Source organism: Giraffa tippelskirchi, chromosome 5 (genome assembly GCF_054371585.1).
Source record: "Giraffa tippelskirchi isolate mGirTip1 chromosome 5, T2T-mGirTip1v1.2.pri, whole genome shotgun sequence".
NCBI classification, from domain to species: domain Eukaryota; kingdom Metazoa; phylum Chordata; class Mammalia; order Artiodactyla; family Giraffidae; genus Giraffa; species Giraffa tippelskirchi.
Window position 1 is genome coordinate 158422826 of NC_137279.1, and position 18002 is coordinate 158440827.

The following is an 18002-nucleotide window of genomic DNA, read 5'->3' on the forward strand; positions in this document are numbered from 1 at the left end:
GGAAGAAGAAGTAACTGAAGAACCAAAGAGATTCAGGATGCAAGAAATGGGAAAAGGATTTTCTTTCTTTGAGGAGGCACTGTTAGTTATTGAGGCACGGGACCTGAACTTAGGATGGTACAAGAAGGTTGCAGGAGCTGTTCAGAATGCAATCCAGCACTACTATATCATCCATGATGAGAAAAACAGAGCCACTACCCAGACATTACTGGAACATTTTTTCAAGAGGGTAGACAGAATTGAATCCAGCAAGGAACCAGAGCCTGTGACATCAATGTCAGGCATGAGTGAAATTGAAGCTTACCTGCCAAATCCTACTTCTTATGATTCTTCAGCTCTTCCATCTCTCACTTCCTCTCCCTTCTCCAGTCAGTAATTCTTCCTGCCTTTTCACTTGACGCCAGCCCTCTATGCCAGCCATTGTACTGTACTACCGTATTTTTCTTTTTTTTTTTTTTTTTTTTTTTATTTATAAATTTATTTATTTTACTTGGGGGCTAATTACTTTACAATATTGTAATAGTTTTTGCCATACATTGACAAGAATCAGCCATGGGTTTACATGTGTTCCCCTTCCCGAACCCCCCGCCCACCTCCCTCCCCCTCCCATCCCTCTGGATCATCCCACTGCCCCGGCCCCGAGCCCTTGTCACATGCATCGAACATGGAATGGTGCTCTGTTTCACATATGACAATACACATGTCTCAATGCCATTCTCCCAGAACGACCAAGATACTGTACTGTATGATTAAAAATGTTTTATTCTTCGTGTTTGCTCTTTTAAGTGTATTATTTGTGTGAAAACTGTTTTAAACTTATTACAGTACAGTACTAGATAGCTGATTGCATTTGCTGGGTACGGTACATAGGCTAATTGTTGGACTTATGAACATGCTCTTGGAATGGAACTTGTTCATATGGAGGGGACTTACTATACTATAAAAAGACTGTGATGGGGCTTCCCTGATGGTGCAGTGGATAAGAATCTGCCTGCCAATGTAGTGGACATGGGTTCGATCCCTGGTCTTAGAAGATTCCCCATGCCATGGAGCAACTAAGCCCATGTGCCACAACTACCGAGCCTGTGCAGTAGAGCCCATGAGCCGTAACTATCAGGTCTGTGTGCTGAAACTACTGAAGCCTGGACACCTAGAGCCTGTACTCTGCAAAAAGAGAAGCCACTGCATTGAGAAACCTGCACACTACAACAAAGACCCAGTGCAGCTAAAAAAGAGAAAAAAAAGATGCAAGACTCATATGAGCAGTTAACACAACATTAATGTTAGGGCCAAGGAAAGAAGTGTACTTACAGTCAAGAAGCTCAAAATGTTTTATTACATATAAACTAAAACAAGAAAAATTAATATGGCATAAAATTAAAAAAATAAATATTTCTATGTTTTGCATTTAAATACTAAAAGATAGTTATTTAAATTCTAAAAACATTCATCAGCCAAAACCTAAAGGAAATTTGAAAATATTGGTATATCAATAATAATAACTGCTGCTGCTGCTGCTGCTGCTGCTAAGTCGCTGCAGTTGTGTCTGACTCTGTGCAACCCCACAGACGGCAGCTCACCAGGCTCCCCCGTCCCTGGGATTCTCCAGGCAAGAACACTGGAGTGGATTGCCATTTCCTTCTACAATGCATGACAGTGAAAAGTGAAAGTAAAGTCGCTCAATCGTGTCCAACTCTTAGCGACCCCATGGACTGCAGCCTGCCAGGCTCCTCCATCCACGGGATTTTCCAGGCAAGAGTACTGGAGTGGGTTGCCATTGTCTTCTCCATAATAATAACTACTTGTGGTAAAAGTGGAGAATTGCAGGAAATTTACAGACTTAAAATATTAGAAAAGTAGAATAGGTGAAAATTCAGATAAATTGCAAGATAAGCAAAGTGGACCCAGAAAGTTGACAACATTGGAACTCTGGGTGGCATGGACTTATTTAGAAGAAAAGATACAAATAAATAACACAATGAACAAAAAAGGGGTACAATCACAGATAAACAAAACAGGAATATTGCCGAATTTTCACAATTAAATTTGAAAATTGAGACACAAATTTTATCTTAGATAAAAGACTCTTCCAGAGATAGCAAAAAGGGAAGTATTTCAATATGCTCCAGGACACTAGATAACTTCAACAAGAAAGTAGAGTACAATGAGAAAAAAGATACTTCCTCAAACTCCTAAATATATAGAGATACAACATTCTTAACGAAAACAGCAGCAAATCAGATTCAATAGCTATTTAAAGGGATACACCAAGATCAACTTGGTTTATTCAAGAATGCAAGGAGAGTCACTATGAAAAAGAAGGGTGGGTCCTCAAAATATTAACTATAGAATTACCTATGGTTCAACAATTCCACTTCTGGATATAAAGACAGAAGAACTGAAAACAGTGACAAATGGTATTTATTTATACAATCATGCTCACAGCAGCATTATTCACAATAGCCAAAAGATGGAAACAACCAAGTGTCCTTCAAAGAATGAATGGATAAACAAAGCGTTATATGTATTTATACAATGGATTATTCAGCTTTGTGCTCAGTTTCTCAGCTGTGTCTGACTCTTTGTGGCCCCATGGATTGTAGCCTGCCAGGCTCCTCTGTCCATGAAATTTTCCAGACAAGTATACTGGAGTGGGGTGCCATTTCCTACTCTAGGACTCAGCCTTAAAAAGGAAGGAAAATATGATATATGGTACCATATGGATGAACCTTGAAAATATCAAGCTAAGTGAAATCAGCCATTCACAAAAAGACCAATATTGTGTGAGTCCACTTTCATGAGGTACCTAAAATAGTTAAATTCAGAGAGAAACAAAGTAGAATGGTATTGCCAAGGGTTGGGGGTGAGGAAGGGAAGGGGAATAGAGAAATAGTGTTTAATGAGTAGAGTTTCAGTTTGGAAAGATGGAAAAAATTTGTTGAACTTGAAGATTTCAAGGTGACTATAAAGGAGTAATGAGAAAAATCCACCAGGTAGGGCCTTCAACAGGATTCCAACACTTCAATAACTTGGGGAAGAAAGTGCTATTCTAGGTTAGCAGATGGAGATAATTATATGCCCCTTATTTAGATCCTGGCTTGAAAAATCAACTGAAGTAAAGCAGGAAATTTTCAATATAGACTGAGTATTCAATATTCAGTTTAGTTGAGTCGCTCAGTCGTGTCCAACTCTTTGTGACCCCATGGACTTCAGTATGCCAGGCTTCCCTGTCCATCACCAACACCCAGAGCTTGCTCAAACACACGTCCATTGGGTCAGCGATGCCATCCAGCCATCTCATCCTCTGTCGTCCCCTCCTCCTCCTGCCTTCAATTTTTCCCAGCACCAGGGTCTTTTCCAATGGGTCATTTCTTCCAATGAGTCATCTAATATTAGGGAATATGAAATTTATAGCTGTGAAAATCATATTGTGATGAAGAAAACACTCATATTTTAAGAGATAGATACTGAAGTTTTTAAGGGTGAAAATGGCATGGTGTCTGTGATTTGCTTTAAAAAATTTAACAAAAGGAAAAGAATAAAAGATTAGGCCAATGAGGAATATAGTTCTTCTTGAATCTGGGTGATGGATATAAGGTTATATTTCTGTGTGCTTGAAAATGCTCTTAACTTTTAAAACACTGAAAAGCCTTTAAGAAAAAACACTGAGCTCTCCCAACTAAAACACAGGTTTCTACGGAACCAAACTTCAGCTTGCTTACCCAAATGAGCAAAGTAAATCTACTGACACAGGGTTCTGGTGAAAGAAATTACAGTATTTATTTGCAGGGTGCCAAGCAAGAGAATGGGCAGCAAATGTTTAAAGGACATGAACTCCCCAATGGCTTTCAGGCAGGAGATTTTTTATATTAAAATTAAGGGTAAAGATCTTAAGTATGTGATTATCTCATGGATTCTTCAGATTGTTTGGGTGTTATGCAACAAAGTGATATCTGACATCTTGATCATCATTCTTCTGGTTCCAACTTGTTTCTGTCACCTTGGCTATGGTCAACAGTTTTCATCATGTGATCCTGGTTTCTGAAAAACAGCTCGAAGATATGTTGCATCAGATTATTATCTATATCCCTTGAAGAGGAGCTAGGGATCCTGTGACTTTGTTTTATAGCTAAACTTCTCTTGTTTGATTGCTTTCCCTGTTTCAGCTTTTCCTCACTTCTGTAACCATTAACTGCTTGAGTTTGCTCTTTGGAACTCTGTGAAGACCTAAAATTCTCAAGCTTTTTCTACACGAGAAGTGGGGACAATAAAGGATTGTACCCAGGAAGGCCCTGTAGGGTCCTGTTCATTTTCAGGTCCCTCTGCTCTTTGATACTCCTCATCCTGAGGGGAACAGGGGCGACGACCACCCTGGCTACTTCCTGCTGAACAGGAGCGATGTTAATTCTTCAGGATTAGAGAAACAAAGTCTTGGATCTTCTCAAAGAATTCTCAAGTCCAGGTCTAGCATCAGTATTTTGAATTATGAAAACATGATATCTCTCTTTGATGGCTTTGTCATAGCATCTGGACAGATAGTTGAAAATTATTAAACACATTACAAAGAGTACAATGATCAAATGGAGTCTTATAACAGTAGTCAAAAGAGTCCCCCTATTTCAGATGGCAACCAAGAAAATAAGTCCTGATGTGCATCCTCTTTATGTACATCCTGTAACCAGGTAACCTTTTGAAGTATTCTGTTTACTTGGGTTTTAACTTCTCCAGAGACATTGATGTATGTGCAGCATGTGTTATTAGCCATTACACACACTCCTCCTTGTTTTGCCAATAAGAAATCTTGGGCTATTCTATTGCTCAGGACCAATCGAGTCAATGAGTTCAAAGATGTGTGTTGGGCTGCAATACTCATAGCTGTGTCCGCAGCAATTTGTCCAATTGTGGCAGATAGATTGTGAATCATATCTCTATTGACATAAACTCTGGCAGTTGATGTGAGGTTGCCAAAAACACTTTGTCCTATATTGTCCTCATACTCTGCCAATATCATTCTTTTAAAATGAGTGTTTGATTTAAGGAGGGAAGAGATGCTCTCCAGACTATACAAGGCAAAAGGCATCCTTATATATCCCAGTAGGCATGACCCTTCCATTTCCCAGCTGCCTAGGCAGCGATATGCCCACCCTTCTCCTTTTAGGTCTCTCCCTGTGCCACAGACAAAGAAATATCCTGGAGGGGCGCAAGTTATACCTCCCATGGTATCAAAATTGATACCTTCATTTTGGGGTAACACAGACATTACATTCTCTAGCCAGGGATCACGACCACTGCAAGCCCCCTAAAGTTCCCTTACATTACGACCAACTTTTCTGACTCTCTGGCACAAAATAGTGTCATTTTGAGCTCTTTCACATTTGCCATTTTTACATATCAGGGGATTTTTTTTTTTATCACATTTTTTAACAAGAAAGTCAAGAGACCGTGGTGGACCAGTGGTAACTTTTCCTCCAGCGAAAATTTCCTCAGACAGGGTGAGGTAAGGGATTTTGATTTTCTCAGGTAATGTGGCTATTCTAACTTTGAATGTGGTGGCTGGAGGAGGGAGAGTATAGTAGGTGATGGGTTCTGGCATAGTACTAAAATCAGTTACAGGGACCATAAATGGGACATCGTTTTCACTTATGGTTTCAGGTTTCAAATGACATATTCAACAATTTCTTAAGCTCTCACCTGTGACTATAGTCTGAGATAAGCTAATTAGAGTATTTTCCCTCCAGAAAGCAGCAGACACCAGTGGGATGAGACAGTAAAGAAAAGCAAGAGCCATCATTACAGTTGGGGCCAAGATCTTATATGGGAAAATAGCAATGGCCCTAAATTTTGGTGCTAACCCTATTATCACAAGTTTTAAATTAAAATAGAGCAAGGTTTAATTATCTCCTATTATCAGTATCACAGCAAATTATGGGCTTATTTGACTACAATAACCACAGGTAAAATGATTAGATGAATCCAGAAGCAAGCAAAAAATTATAAGCAAATAATAAAACAGAAAAATGCTCCAGCCAATTACAAATGTTATGATAAATGGCCACAAGTCATTCACTACTTATGTAAGATATTTTCTTTGATTTTAACTGAAGCCCCAGTGCAGACTTGTAGGAAGGAGGACTGGCTTCGTTGCGGTTGTCTTTACTGTAACTGCTGAGGACTGTGGATTTGTCGTTGGGTCAGAAGCCAGCTTCACCCTTGTGTAACGGATTCATGACTTGACTTCTGTCAATTGAACAAAAGAGCTAGTTACCAGCAGAACATGGTAAGGACCCACCCGCTGAGACTGGAGTTGGTTCTTTCAGTGTATATTCTTCCTCATTATTAGGTGCACCCAGTCTCCAGTTCTAAAACACTGGAAGGGGACATCTGTGGGAAATATCACTTTATCAGTCCCAAATTTGGAAACAGTATTTAAAACTTACCCCAGTGTTTGCACATATCTTACAGTGTCTATTTTTTGTATATTTCAATCACATGTCTGGCCAGTTAACTGCTCAGAATAGAGGAAGGGTTTCCAATACAATATTTCATAAGGACTCAGTTGGAGTCTTCTGGGACCCACTCTAATTCTAAGCAATGCAACTGACAACTTATCACAGGTTAAGTCAGTTTCTTCACAGATTTTAGCTATAGTTCTCTTATTAAAAATTTTATTTATTTTAATTGGAGGATAATTACTTTACAATATTGTGATGGTTTTTGCCATATATCAACTTGAATCAGTGAAGGGTAGACATGTGTCCCCCCATCGTGAAACCCCTTCCCACCTCCTTCCCCACACTGTCCCTTTGGGCTGTCCCAGAGCACTAGCATTGTGTGCCCTGCTTTATGCATTGAACTTGCATTGGTCATCTATTTTACATATGGTAATATACATACTTCAATGTTATTCTCTCAAATCATCCCACTCTTCAGAGTCCAAAATCTGTCCTTTACACTTGTGTCTCTTTTGTTGCCCTGTATGTAGATCATCATTACTGTCTTTTTAAATTCCATATTTATGCATTAATATACAGTATACATGTCTCTCTTTCTGACTTACTTCACTCTTTATAATAGGCTGCAGTTTCATCTACCTCATTAGAACTGGCTCAAATGCTTTCCTTTTTATAGCTGAGTAATATTCCATTGTGTACATGTACTACAACTTCCTTATCCATTCACCTGCTGATGGACAGATAGGTTGTTTCCATGTCCTAGCTATTGTAAATGGTACTGCAATGAAAACTGGGGTACATGTGTCTCTTTCAATTTTTGTTTCCTCTGGGTGTATGCCCAGCAATGGGATTGCTGGGTTATATGACATTTCTATTCCAAATTTCTTAAGGAATTTCCACACTGTTCTCCATAGTGGCTGTACCAGTTTGCATTCCCAATAACAGTGTAAGAGGGTTCCATTTTCTCCACACTCTCTCCAGCATTTATTGCTTGTAGAATTTTTGATGATGGCGATTCTGACTGGCATGAGATGATACTTCATTTGTGTCATCTTTGATATCTTTCATCAATGTTTTATAGTTTTCTATATATAGGTCTTTTGTTTCTCTAGGTAAATTCATTCATAAGTATTTTATTCTTTTCTTTGCAAAGGTGAATGGGATTGTTTCCTTAATTTCTCTATCTGATTTTTCATTGTTAGTGTATAGGAATGCAAGAGATTTCTGTGTATTAAACTTTATATCCTGTGACTTTACTATATTTATTGATTAGCTCTAGTTATTTTCTGGTGGTATCTTTAGGGTTTTCTATGTAGACAATCTTATTATCTGCAAAGAGTGAGAGTTTTACTTCTTTTCTAATCTGAATTCATTTTATTTCTTTTTCTTCTCTGATTGCTGTGTTTAGGACTTCCAAAACTATGTTGAATAGTAGTGGTGAGAGTCAGCATCCTTTTCTTGTTCCTGATTTTAAAAGAAATGCTTTCAGTTTTTTGCCATTAAGGATAATGTTTGCTGTGGTTTGTTGTATATGACTTTTATGTTGAGGTATGTTCCTTCTATGCCTGCTTTCTAGAGAGTTTTTATCATAAATGGTTGCTGAATTTTGTCAAAGGCTTTCTGTGTATCTACTGAGATAATCAAATGGTTTTTATCTTTCAATTTGTTAATAAGATGTATCACATTGATTGACTTGTGAATATTGAAGAATTGTTGAACCTCTGAAATAAAGCTCACTTGATCATGATGTATGATCTTTTTAATATGTTGTTAGATTCTGTTTGCTAGAATTTTGTTGAGGAGTTCTGCGTCTATGTTCATCAGTGATACTGGCCTGTAGCTTTCTTTTTGTGGCATCTTTGTCTGGTTTTGGTATTAAGGTGATGGTGGCCTTATAGAGTGAGTTTGGGAGTTTCCTTCCCCTGCAATTTTCTGGAAGAGTTTGATAGCAGATAGTGGATAGGATAGGTGTTAGCTCTTCTCTAAATTTTGGTAGAATTCATCTGTAGGCCACCTGTTGCTGGGCTTTTGTTTGTAGGAATATTTTTGATTACAGTTTTGATTTCTGTGCTTGTGATTGGTCTGTTCAGATTTTATATTTCTTCCTGGTTCAGTTTTAGAAGGTTATACCTTTCTAAGAATATGTCCATTTCTTCTAAGAAGTTGTCCTTTTTATTGGCATATAGTTGCTCAGAGTAGTCTCTTATGATCTTTTGTATTTCTGTGTTGTCTGTTGTGACTTCATTTTCATTTCTAATTTTACTGATTTGATTCTTCTTCCCTTTTCCTTGATGAATCTGGCTAATGGTTTGTCTATTTTGTACATCTTCTCAAAGAACCGGCTTTTAATATTGTTGTTATTTTCTATAGTCTCCATTTCTTTTTTCATTCATTTCATCTCTGATTTTTATGATTTTTTTCCTTCTACTAACTCTGGGTTTTTTTTGGTTATTCCTTTTTTAGTTGCTTTAGGTGTAAAGTTAGGTTTTAAATTTGATGTTTCTCTTACGTCTTGAGATAGGCTTGAATTGTTATGAACCTCCCTTTTAGCACTGCTTTTACTGAATCCCATGGGTTTTGGGTTGCGTTTTTTCAGTATCATTTCTTTCTATGCATATTTAGATTTCCTTTTTGATTTCTTCAGTGATCTGTCAGTTATTCTCAAGCATGTTGTTTAGTCTCCATATGTTTGTGTTTTTTATACTTTTTTTCCCCCTGTAGTTTATATCTAATTTTACTGCAATGTGATTGGAAAAGTGTTTGAAATGATTTCAGTTTTTTTTTTAATTTAGCAAGGCTAGATTTGTGGCCCAGGATGTGATCTATCCTGGAGAATGTTTCATGTGAACTTGAGAAAAAGGTAAAATCCACTGTTTTTGGATGAAATGCCCGTAGATATCAATCTAACTTGTCCATTGTATCATTAAAAGCTTGTGTTTCCTTGTTAGTTTTCTGTTTGCTTGATCTATCCATAGGTGTGTCTGGGGTATAAAAGTCCCCCACTATTATTGTGTTACTGTTAATTTCCCCTTTCATACTTGTTAGCATTTGACTTATGTCAGGTGCATATATATTTATAATTGCTATATCTTCTTCTTGGGTTGATCTCTAGATCATTAAGCAGTGTCCATCTTTGTCTCTTAGTTCAGTTCAGTTCAGTGGCTCAGTCATATCTCACTCATTGTGAACCCATGGACTGCAGCATGCCAGGCTTCCCCGTCCATCGAGTCGGTGATGCCATCCAATCATCTCATCCTCTGTCGTCCCCTTCTCCTCCTGCCTTCAATCTTTCCCAGCATCAGGGTCTTTTCAAGTGAGTCAGTTCTTCATATTAGGTGACCAAAGTATTGGAGTTTCAGCTTCAGCATCAGTCCTTCCAATGAATACTCAGGACTGATTTCATTTAGGATAGACTGGCTGGATCTCCTTGCAGTCCAAGGGACTCTCAAGAGTCTTCTCCATCACCACAGTTCAAAAGAATCAATTCTGTGGCACTCAGCTTTCTTTGTGGTCCAACTCTCACATCCATGCATGACTACTGGAAAAACGATAGCTTTGACTAGACGGACTTTTGTTGGCAAAGTAATGTCTCTGCTTTTTAATAGGCTATCTAGGGTGGTCATAGTTTTCTCCAAGGAGCAAGCGTCTTATAATTTCATGGCTGCAGTCACTCTTTGCAGTGATTTGGAGCCTGAGAAAATAATCTGTCACTGTTTCCATTGTTTTCCCATCTATTTTCCCTGAAGAGATGAGACCAGATGCCATGATCTTAGTTTTCTGAATGTTGAGCTTTAAGCTAACTTTTTCGCTCTCCTCTTTCACTTTCACCAAGAGGTTCTTTAGTTCTTCTTTGCTTTCTGCCATAAGGATGTTATCATCTACATATCTGATGTTATTGATATTTCCCACAGCAATCTTGATTCCAGCTGTGCTTCATCCAGCCTGGCATTTTGCATGATGTACTCTGCACGTAAGTTAAATAAGCAGGGTGGCAAAATACTGCCTTGACGTACTCCTTTCCCGATTTGGAACCAGTCTATTGTTCCATGTCCAGTTCTAACTGTTGCTTCTTGACCTGCATACAGATTTCTTAGGAGGCAGGTAATGTGGTCTGGTATTCCCATCTCTTTCAGAATTTTCCACAGTTTGTTGTGATCCACACAATCAAAGGCTTTGGGGGTAGTCAATAAAGCAGAAGTAGATGTTTTTCTGGAACGCTCTTGCTTTTTCAATGATCCAACAGAAGTTGGCAATTTGACCTCTGGTTCCTCTGCCTTTTCTAAATCCAGTTTGAGCATCTTGAAGTTCACAGTTCACATACAGTTGATGCTTGGCTTGGAGAGTTTTGAGCATTACTTTGCTAGCATGTGAGATGAGTGCAACTGTGCAGTAGTTTGAACATTCTTTGGCATTGTCTTTTTTTGGGATTGGAATGAAAACTGACCTTTTCCAGTCCTATGGCCACTGCTGAGTTTTCCAAATTTGCTGGCATATTGAGTGCAGCACTTTAATAGCATCATCTTTTACAATTTGAAATCGATCAACTGGAATTTCATCACCTCCACTAGCTTTGTTCACTGTGATGCTTACTAAGGCCCACTTGACTTCACATTCTGGGATGTCTGGCTCTAGGTGAGTGACCACACCATTGTGGTTATCTGGGTCATGAAGATCTTTTTTGCACATTTCTTTGTATTCTTGCCACCTCTTCTTAATATCTTCTGCTTCTGTTAGGTCCATACAATTTCTGTCCTTTATCAAGCCAATCTTGGCATGAAATGTCTCTTATCACAGTTTTTACTTCAAAATCTATTTTATCTGATATGAGTATTGCTACACCCACTTTCTTTTGGTCTCTGTTTGCATGAAATATCTTCTTCCAGCCCCTCACTTTCAATCTTTATGTTTCCTAGGTTTGAGGTGGGTCTCTTGTTCAGTTCAGTCACTCAGTCGTGTCCAACTCTTTGCGACCCCATGGACTGCAGTACACCAGGCCTCCCTGTCCATCACCAACTCCCAGAGTTTACTCAAACTCATGTCCATTGAGTCAGGGATGCCATTCACCCATCTCATCCTCTGTCATCCCCTTCTCCTCCTGCCTTCAATCTTTCTGAGCATCGGGTCTTTTCCAATGAGTCAGTTCTTTGCATCAGGTGGCTAAATTATTGTAGGTTCAGCTTCAGCATCATTCCTTCCAATGAATATTCAGGACATATTTCCTTTAGGATGGCTGGTTTGGTTCTCCTTGTAGTCCAAGGGACTCTCAAGAGTCTTCTCCAACACCACTCTTGTAGGCAGAATGTATAGGTGTTTTGTTTTTGTATCCATTTGGCCAATCTTTGTCTTTTGATTGGACCATTTAACCCATATACGTTTAAGGTAATTATTGATTAATATGATCCTGTTGTCATTTACTTGGTTTTTTTGAGTTTATTTTTTCTGTGTTTCCTGTCTAGAGAAGATCATTTAACATTTGTTGAAGAGCTGGTTTGGTGGTGCTGAATTCTCTCACCTTTTGCTTGTCTCTAGAGCTTTTGATTTCTCCTTCAAATATGAATGAGATCCTTACTGGGTAGAGTAATCTTGATTATAGGTTTTCCTCTTTCATCACTTTAAGTACTTCCTGCCGTTCCCTGCTCACCTGAAGAGTTCCTATTGAAAGATCAGCTGTTAGCTTTATTGGGATTCCCTCAAATGTTATTTGTTGCTTTCCCTTGCTGCTTTTAATATTTGTTCTTTGTGTTTAATTTTTGTTAGCTTGATTAAAATATTTCTTGGGGTATTTCACCTTGGGTTTATCCTTTTGGGACTGTCTGGGTTTTTGACTTGGGTGGCTATTTTCTTTCCTATTTTAGGAAAGCTTTCAACTATTATCTCCTCAAGTATTTTCTCATGACCCCCCCTTTTTTTGTCCTCTTCTTCTGGGATACCTATGATTCAAACGTAGGGACATTTAACATTGTCCCAGAGGTCTCTAAGCTTGTCCTCATTTCTTTTTATTCTGTTTTCTTTTCTCCTCTCTGCTTCATTTATTTCCACCATTCTATCTTCCACCTCACTTATCCTTTCTTCTGTCTCAGTTACTCTACTCTTGCTTCCCACCAGAGTGTTTTTAATTTCAGTCATTGTATTGTTCATTATTGATTGACTCTTCTTTATTTCTTCAAGGTCCTTGTTAAACATGTCTTGCATCTTCTCAATTCTTGTCTCTAGTCTATTTATCTGTAACTCCATTTTGTTTTCAAGATTTTGGATCATCTTTACAATGATTATTTTAAATTCTTTTTCAGGTAGACTTCCTGTCTCCTCCTCTTTTTTCGGTTGGTGGGTTTTTATCCTATTCCTTTACCTGATGGATATTTCTCTGCCTTTTCATTTTGTTTAGTTTGCTGTGTTTGTGGTCCATCTTCTGCAGTCTGGAGGGTCATGGTTCCTCTTAACTGTGGAGTCTGCTCCCTGTGGGTGGGGTTGGACCAGTGGCTTATCAAGGTGTCCTTGTTGAGGGACTTGTGTCTGTGTTCTGGTGCAAGGACCTGTATCTCTTCTCTCTCGAGTGCAATGAAGTGTCCAACAGTGAATTTTGGGGTATCTATGGGTTTGGGTTGGCTTTGGGCTGCCCATCTCTTAATGTTCAGGGTTGTGTTCCTGTTTTGTTGGAGAATTAATGTGGTGTGTCTTGCATTGGAACTTGCTGGCTCTTGGGTGGAGCTTTGTTTCAGTGTCGGTATAGAAACTTTGGGGTGGGCTTTTGTCTATTAATGTTCCCTCGGGTCAGAAGTTCTATGATGGTCTAAAGTTCTGGAGTTGAGCCTCCTGTCTCTGGGTTTTGGTCCCCCTCTTACAGTAGCCTCAAGATTTCTTCACCCACACAGCACAGAAGACAAAATCCCTTGTTTAATGGTGAAACAACTCTCCACTGTCAGGAACACCCAGAGAGATTCACAGAGTTATATAGAGAAGAAGGAAGTGGGAGATGGAGGTGAACAGGAGGAGAAAAGGGAGAATCAAAAGAAGAGAGAGCAATCAAGCCAGTAATCAAATACCTAAGTTAAAATGGATACTAAAGATCAGATTCTTAAAAATACAAAATTGATAGCAAATATCAAAAAGCAAAGATTAACCTAGAATAGTGATTAGACTAGCAAAAGTACAATACAAAAAATATAAAAATCAATCACAAAAATTTTTGAAACATTTGGAATTTGTTTTTTAAAAATTGAATTTTTTAAAAAAGTGTAAATAGTAGGTTATAAAAATGAAAGTTAAAGGAGTAATAATAACTAAAATTAAAAAAAAAGATAGGAGTGAAAGTATGTTTAGGAATTTCTCTGGAGCTGTTGTGGGCAGTGTGGGATCAGTTCAGTGTCAGATAGTCCCTTGACCGGTTTGTACTTGTTCTCAAAGTCTATAGCTGCTCCTCAAATACACAGTCTCAACCTAACTGCAGCGTTTTAATCTGTTGCACCTATCACTTCTGGTGCAGTTCCCCCTTCTTTGCTTATTTTGGCTTCCTCAGTTTGCAAGACTCTTCTATGTCTAATTTCCACCTTGACATGAGGGGGCAAAGGCGACCACTTATTTAGGCTCACATATTTTAGCTATCTTCCTTTTGAATGTGTGGTTCTGATTGATCATGGCCTCCAAGAGGCATGGAAACTCCATTTTATTCCACATATTTTAGATTCCTCATGAAACACATTAGCAATAAAGCCACCTCCATTATCACTCTGAATTGAATTGCTAGACCAAATCTAGGAATTATCTCCTGGAGCAAGACCTGCACTACCTCTGAAGCATTTTCAATCCAGCAACAGAATGGTTCTCCCCCTCTGGCTTAGACTCCATGAAGGGTGGGGGAGTCCCAGTCTTCGAATTATTTTTGGCACAAATCATACGTTCCTTCAATTGTCCTTTTCACATTTGACCTTTTAATGTAGTCCTGTATCCATCAGATGTCCAGAACGAGTGCTCAGATATACTGATCCAAGTACTTCTTCCATGAGATATTCATGAATTAAAACACTTCTTGGTCATTTACTATTTGATCCTAGATACATAAGATTAAATACCCATTCTCATGACTTTTAGAAGTTCTCAGGTGAGCATGCCAGGTAAAATTGGGTCAGGTTTACATTAGGATTATCAAATAAGATTGACTGATGTCCTCCCAAGTGGTCTGAAGTAAGCCACTATCCACACTTTAGTTCCAATAGTGGCACCACACAGTGGGATGCATGTACCATGGTTGGCGGTCCTAGAGTGAATTCCTCTGCTTCTTGCAACAAATCCAAAGTAGCAGCTGTGACTCTCAAATACAGTGACCAACCCTGCATATACCGTCCAAAGCCTTTGTGAAACAGGATACTGGGCATGTTGTGCTCTCAGAGTATGGGTCAATACCTCCAGTCTCACTGCCTGTCTTTTGTGTTTAAAAAGATCAAATGACTTTTTTCAAATATGGCAAACCCAGAACAGGGGCAGTCAGTAGTTTTCCCTTCATTGTTTGGAAGGTTTTTGACATTCTCTGGTCCCCATTTAGGCCTTATTGTCAGATGTTTTTAGGGCTTCATATAACTGTTTAGCTATTACCTTAAGTTGGGGATCCACATACAACAGAATCTTGCCATTCCAGGAACTGATGCAACTGTCTTTGGTGGTGGACACTGTCACCCTGGTTACCGTTTCCAGGCAGTCCTGGAGCAATTCCTCTGGCCTTTGGTCAGTTTAATTCCTAGATATTTCACTGAGAGTTGGAAAATTTGAGCATTTTTCTGAGAGACTTTAGAGCTTCATTTGGCTAGAGAATTGCAATTGTTGATTGTTTTGATTTCCAGATCTTCCCTATGAATGCAAAACTCTTGGGATTCAGGACTCACAGTAATATAGAAAAAGACCTCTGTTAAGCCTAAGTCTTCAGGTTATGATAGTCAATAGAATATAATGATTGGGGAATACCAGTTGGATATTTTCACTATCTGATTTATGCTCTTACATGCTGAAAAAACCAATAGTCCCCAGTGTCAGGCTTCTTACAGGAAGGGTGGGAGTACTATATGGTGACTGCATGATACATGCTAAGTTGCTTTCAGTCATGTCCTACTCTTTGCAACCCTATGGACTGTAGCCCGCCAGGTTCCTCTGTCCATGGGATTCTCCAGGCAAGAATACTGGTTGGTTTGCCATGCCTATCTCCATGGGATCTTCCCAACCCAGGAATCAAACCTGCATCTCTTTGGTCACCTGCATTGGCAGGCAGATTCTAACCACTAGTGCCACATGGGAAGCCCATATGGTGGCTGAGGGGGGAAAAAGGCAAGTATTTCAAAAAGCCAATTTATCAAAGTCTGGATCTCTGTTTTGCTTGCTCCTTTAAAGGGTACTGCCTAAGCTCAGAGTATGAGTGTCCGGTTTCAGTTTCAGCTTTACTGCTATGGCCTTCCTTGCTGTACCTGCCCTCTAATAAGCCTGTGCTCTCAGGCTTCCCTGATGTAGGATGTCTTCAGGGATGCTAGTGGCTCCATCCCTTGAAAGGATGGATGCCTACAAGGCACAGGCTTGATTCACTGATACCTCTATATCCACCCTTTCAGGAGTGAAAGTCATTTTAGCATAATACATCTCACCCCAATGAGACTGGGCTCTCTGGCATGTATATAAAAGTGTGTTTGAAGTTAGGGACCTGAATTTGACAGTCTAGGGGTTGCAAAAACACTTTTTGGAGTGGCTTTCTGGAGATTCCTCTTGACATGGCACTTCTTGTGTTAATAGCTAACTAGTGTTCAAAACAGAGAAAGTGGCTCCAGTATCAATCAGAAAGTCAACTTGTTTGTTTTCCACAAAAGGGTTCCCTGGTGCTCCTGGTGGGAGGTGGGGTGGGGCCTGTTTCCCCAAGTGAACTCCCCAGCCTTCCTCACTCTGTCACTCTGTCTTGTCTCCAGCATCAAGAATGATTTCTCCTCCTGTTCTGGTTTCTCTTCTTCAGTTGGGATAATTTTTTTTTCTAGTGGTTTTCTGGGTTTGCAATAAACATCACTTTAACATATCCTTTTAGAGGTCTATTTTCTCTGTACTACCATTCACTCTCTTGGGTCCCTGAAATCTTACCCTCTGCTCAGATTTTTTATCTCTCCATTTCTCTGGTCAGTGAGTATTACTGGAAAAAGGGGCATCTGCAGCTTCATTTAAGGGATCTCTTTCTGGTCTTGTATGCCCTCCTGACTGAAAATTTGGAAGCAATTTCTATATGCCAAATGGGATATCATCAAGGGGAAAATACCATCTATATTCTGCAAAACTTTCTAGATATCTGGGGCACTGTGAGCCAGAAGGTCTGATTAATTAACTTGTTCTCTGCATTATCTAGATTCACATCTGTATATTGATGATACGCCCTGTATATTCTCTCCCCAAACTCAGGGTTTTTACTGTGGCCACTTGCAAACTCCTTGTACCTTATGAAAACTCCTGTTTGTTCTCCCTTTTGGAGACCTACCACGGTGCACTCCTTGTAATGCTCAATTCCAGCCCTATCTCCTAGGTCATTCTCCCCCCAGTCTGGATCTGTGGTGGGGATTACTTTTGCTACTGGTGCTGGGATGGGTTTGCCAGGACCAGCAACATGCATTCCATCTGCCTCTTCTCTAGCATTTTCTATTACCATCCTCATCTCTTCCTCAGCTAACAGGGTAGTTAGCAAACTCTGAGCCCAGTTTGGACTGTGGGTGGCAAAGATTGAGGAGAATGAATCTTCCATCAGGTAAGATCATCCCAGTAGGTTGGCATATTATTTTTGCAATTGAACAAGTCTGAGGTTGAAAAGGGAGAGTGTATCCGTATGAATCCCACTGGATGATCTTGGGCATTTATTCCTGCAATGTGAATCTGCCTCAGTTGAATGCCCTAAATGAACATAAGTGGTTCTCTGACCAATATGGGCGCTCTGTCGGGTATGAGAGGGAGACAGTTCCTCCTTCCTCAGCTCCTGCCAGAGCAGGTGAAGGTGAATTGGTTGGAGTGGGATTCTGTCAACAATACAGAGTCAGCTGTCATGGATATCTAGGACCATTTATTTGTTGAATTAATACCCCAGCTCTTGATTCCTGAGAATCTGGTAAAACTTTTAATATCTCCGTATTGGAGGAAATTTCTGTGTCATAATATTATACATGTTACCTTTTTCTCTGAATAGGCTCACTTTGATACAAGAGTATCAAAGGCTGTACTTAAGAAGCATCATTCCATTTCCTCTAATTTCACAAATAGTTCTAGTTGAAAGACAGTGTTGTAACATACACAGCCATAAAGGGGGCAGTGGAACTGAGGTTCTAGACTACTGAGGCCAAGCAGTGTTAAAACTGAACAGTGTTGGTTTTTTTTTTTTCTTTCCTTTCAGAGGTGCTTAGCAAAAAATTTACCAATTCTGAAAAATACACCCTCAGGGTCTACAAGATGTAACAGATCTTTGATTACCCATTTTTAATTGTTCACAGAGGGTGCTGTCAGATATTAAGGAAGCAAGCAAGCCCACAAACACAAGGCATTGTTAGGGTT

General features: G+C 39.4%; 1 long non-coding RNA gene across 1 annotated transcript; it reads right to left on the reverse strand.

Moving 5' to 3' along the window:
* Positions 1–3758: 3758 nt before the first annotated feature.
* On the reverse strand, positions 3759–15104 carry LOC145504732 (uncharacterized). The gene is made up of 2 exons (XR_014052458.1): positions 15042–15104; positions 3759–6237 (listed from the first exon to the last, which is right to left on the reverse strand). It is a non-coding gene; the product is annotated as an uncharacterized LOC145504732 (long non-coding RNA).
* Positions 15105–18002: the final 2898 nt, after the last annotated feature.